Raw genomic sequence first — 4,484 nt, 5'->3', positions numbered from 1 at the left:
GGCCGTATTGATCGAGAGCGAGTCTTACATACGAGTTCGAAAATTCTAGATAAGCATATCGAGAGAGAGTCAGTAACCTAAGCTGGAGGTAGCTGAGATACCTCATTAATGAACAGATGACCCGTAAGAGAAACTAGGAGTCAATGGCGAATAAAACTTAAAACACCTAGAAAGATTAGTTATGAACTCAGGAAAGATATGTTAGCTACTTACTCGGTAATCTAATTACTCATCAAAATTATTATAACTTTTCTTTCCAGATTTAAATGATGCAGGCCAACCGAGGACGAGACCAGCGGGCTAGAGACTACTGGGAATCCATGTCTGGGTCTGTTTATGTAAATATGTTTTGGTTGTTAAGATTTTTTGTTGGTTAATAACGTTTTAAACAGAACTGTTTTTTTTTTTAGTATTTTACTTAATGTTATTGAAATGTTTGGAAGTTTATGATTGGATGTCAGAGTTTGTCATCAGTGTCGATGGTAACTACTCGGTCAGGTAAGTGATGCATGACTAAATTGTATGAAAGAATAGTATGAAAAGTTTAAAAGAATTGATGATGACCACTTAATTATGTGTGTAACAGATATGGTGGTATTTAAGAATTTAGACCCTGGTACGTCCAATGTGGACTCGGGGAATGAGGGGCAGCCTGTAGAAGGAACTGCTCCAGCAGAGGCGGTTCTAGAGCCTACTGCTCAGTCGGCATCTAGAGATCAGTCGACTATTGTGGTTAATTTGGAGGCATTGCAATCATTGATTGAGAGTCAAGTAGATCAGGCGGTGCAGAGCCGGGTGGACCAAGCGGTACAGGCAGCCCTTGCTAGTCTTGGAAGCCAAGCGACTCCAACAGCACCTGTATCTGGCCAGGCGACCTTAGTGTCTGAAGCACCAAGAGTAGGTGTTCAGACAGTAATACCTCCAACAAGGTTGACAAAGCTACCTGGTACAGCTGTGGTGACAGAGGCACCACCGCGAGTAGTAATTTATGGGCGACGATGTATGACGGAGGAGAGTGAGTACATACGAGATTTCATGAAACTTGCCCCGCCAACTTTTGGAGGAAAGGGGACTGATCTTGAGGCAGCTGAATGGTGGTTGGAATGTATTGAAACAAAGTTTACATTCTACAGCTGCCTGGAGAATCATAAGGTGTTGTGTGCTACATATTTGTTGGAGAGACCAGCCCATTTTTGGTGGAAATCAAAGAAGCCGAAGATGGAGGCTGGTGGAGCCTCAATCACATGGGCGGCCTTTAGACATGAGTTTTGTGAGAAATACTATCCTGCTCTAGCGAGACTGCGAAATCAAAAAGCCTTTATGCAACTAGAACAAGGTAATATGTCAGTAGAGGAGTATGAGGCGGAATTCACACGATTATCTAGATTTGTTCCTCTTATGGTTGCTACTGAGGAAGAGAAGACGGATCTCTTTATCCAAAGTTTGAGGCAAGAGATACAGGGATCCGTGTCTGCCCATGCTTCTCAAGATTTCGTTACGGTTTATCATGCTGCGGTGAAATTAGATGCTACCACCCCGAGGAGTAATCAGGGTTCCAGCAGTCAGGTGCGACCAAGTGGTAAACGAAATTTACTCAAATATCTTCGGGTTCGCGACAGCAGGCGGTACCGCGGCGAGTTGATCGTCGACCTTCCTCAGTTGAAGGGAGGGCAGGTTGTAGTAAGTGTGGGTTAACTCATGTGGGATCTTGTAATGTTGCAGACAAGACATGTTATAACTGTGGAAAGACTAGTCATCTCGCCAGAGTATGTCGTAGTGTAAAGAATCCTAATGTGATGCGCCCCGAGCGATCTGCTCCAGGAGGAGGAGGGGGTCAGTCGAGTGTCGGGGTACAGCCTCAAGCTCAAAGTAAAGCCTTTGCCACGACAAGCAAGGCAGCAAGGGATGCCAGCACGGTGGTGACAGGTACTTTACCCATATATGGCTATTTTGCTTATACTGTATTCGATTCTGGCTCGACGCATTCTTTTATATCATTATCGTTTGTTTGTCATGCCCGACTTGAAGTAGAGCCTTTAGGTTATGAGGTTCTAGTTTCTACACCTTCAGGAGTCATATTGATGACCTGTGAAAAGGTGAAACTGAATAAAGTAGAAGTATCCGGCCAACCATTAGACGTGTTGTTAATGGTGCTAAATATGTATGATTACGATATTATTTTGGGCATGGATTGGATATCTGCTCATCATGCCAGTATCGATTGTTATAAGAAAGAGATAGTTTTTCACCCCTTGATGGGAAAGAGCTTCCGGTTTCTGGGTACGAAGCTGGGAAGTGTTCCCAAGACGATTACTGCTTTGAAGGCTAGGAAGTTGATTGGTCACGGTGCTGTGGCATTCCTGGCTAGTGTGGTAGAAGTGGGACGAGTGGATACAGATGTATCAACTGTACCTTTGGTGAATGAGTTCCTAGATGTTTTTCCTGATGAGTTACCTGGTTTACCACCAGAGCGGGAAGTCAACTTTGGTATTGAACTAGAACCAGGGACGACACCTATCTCTAAAGCTTCTTATAGGATGGCTCCCGCGGAATTGAAAGAGTTGAAGTTGCAATTACAGAAGTTGTTGAACCAGGGATTCATACGACCTAGTGTGTCACCGTGGGGAGCTCTAGTGTTGTTTGTGAAAAAGAAGGACGGTACACTCCGTCTCTGTATTGACTATAGAGAGGTGAATAAGGTGACCATTAAAAATAAGTATCCCTTGCCGCGAATTGATGACTTGTTTGACCATCTTCAATGGGCAGCGGTATTTACGAAGATTGATCTTCGTTCTGGTTATCACCAGGGAGAGGAAAGCGGTGCAGGCAAAATAACCAGAGGACATACCGAAGATGGCTTTTCGTACTCGGTATGGGCATTATGAGTTTGTCATGATGTCCTTTGGCTTGACTAATGCCCCTACAGTGTTTATGGAGCTGATGAATCGGGTATTCCAGGATTTTCTGGATTCTTTTGTCATTGTGTTCATTGATGATATCTTGGTTTATTCCAAGACAAACGATGAACATGCAGAACATTTGAGGAAGGTTTTGTTGGTTCTACGTAAACAAAGATTGTATGCCAAGTTCTCAAAATGTGAGTTTTGGCTTCAGAAGGTATTTCTTAGTCATGTGATATCCAAGGATGGTATAACTGTTGATCCAGCAAAGGTTGAGGCAGTTATAGGTTGGGCTCGACCAACTACAGTTACTGAGGTGAGAAGTTTCCTGGGTTTAGCCGGATATTACAGGCGCTTTATTAAAGACTTTGCAAGGATTGCAGCACCACTTACTCATTTAACTCGAAAAGGAAAGAAATTTGATTGGAGTCGAGCTTGTGAAAGTAGTTTTCAGGAACTCAAGGAAAGACTAGCGTCAGCCCCAGTGCTTATTGTACCTGACGGTACTGGGAATCTAGTAATTTATAGTGATGCCTCTAAGCATGGGTTGGGGTGCGTACTTATGCAAAACGAGAGAGTTATTGCTTATGCCTCTCGGCAATTGAAGGATTATGAACGCAATTACCCAACTCATGATTTAGAGTTAGCTGCTGTGGTGTTTGCTTTGAAGATATGGAGACATTATCTGTACGGTGAGAGGATACAAGTATATACGGATCATAAGAGTCTCAAATATCTGTTCACCCAGAAAGAGCTCAACATGAGCAACGTCGATGGTTGGAGTTAGTGAAAGATTATGATGTGGAGATCCTACATCACCCTGGTAAAGCTAATGTGGTAGCTGATGCCTTGAGTCGTAAGACAGCTCACTTATCTGCAATGCTGACGAGACAACCCAACATTCAGATGGAGTTTGAACGAGCTCAGATAGCTGTGTTGGTCAAGAAAACGGTAGCTCAACTAGCTCTTATGACTATCTGTCGACGTTGCAGCAACAAATTGTTCAGGATCAGCAGAGGGACCCTTATTTTTCAAAAGTTGTGAAGCAACTTGAGACTGAACAAATCAAGGATTTCTTGATATCGGGTGATGGATGTTTGAAGTGGCGGAATCGAACTTGTGTGCCAAACGATGTAGAGATCAAGAGAAAGATTCTATCTGAGGCACATTAGTCTTCCTATACTGTGCATCCAGGTGCCACAAAGATGTATATATGTGAGTACGTGTTTAACTTGTCAATAAGTTAAGGCACTTAGACAGAAACCTGATGGATTATTGCAACCTTTAAATGTGCCCCACTGGAAGTGGGAAGAGGTGACCATGGATGGTTGCCTAATATAGGTAGGTGTACATAGATTTCATTACTTACGAAAATTCACACGAGGTCACTCAATATATAATTATTTCATGCAAAATATACTTAATTTTGGAGTTCTTATAATTAAGCTACTGAAAAGAAAGGTTCACCTTGTTAGTATAGTGGTAACTTTCAATTCTTTTAACCTCTCTTAGTCATCATATCTTCAGGATCGCTCTCATTTTGATATCTTTGTTCTTGAAACTAAAATTCAAAAGCAATCGCAG

At 42.6% G+C, this 4,484-nt stretch overlaps 1 pseudogene; it reads left to right on the top strand.

Moving 5' to 3' along the window:
• The first annotated feature begins 479 nt into the window (after positions 1–479).
• LOC111807009 lies at positions 480–4,072 on the top strand (annotated as a pseudogene).
• The last annotated feature ends 412 nt before the right edge of the window (positions 4,073–4,484 follow it).

This window comes from Cucurbita pepo, chromosome LG12, assembly GCF_002806865.2.
Source record: "Cucurbita pepo subsp. pepo cultivar mu-cu-16 chromosome LG12, ASM280686v2, whole genome shotgun sequence".
In the NCBI taxonomy this organism is placed as follows: domain Eukaryota; kingdom Viridiplantae; phylum Streptophyta; class Magnoliopsida; order Cucurbitales; family Cucurbitaceae; genus Cucurbita; species Cucurbita pepo.
The sequence above is the reverse complement of the archived record's forward strand: the minus strand, read 5'-3'. Positions and strand labels throughout refer to the sequence as shown.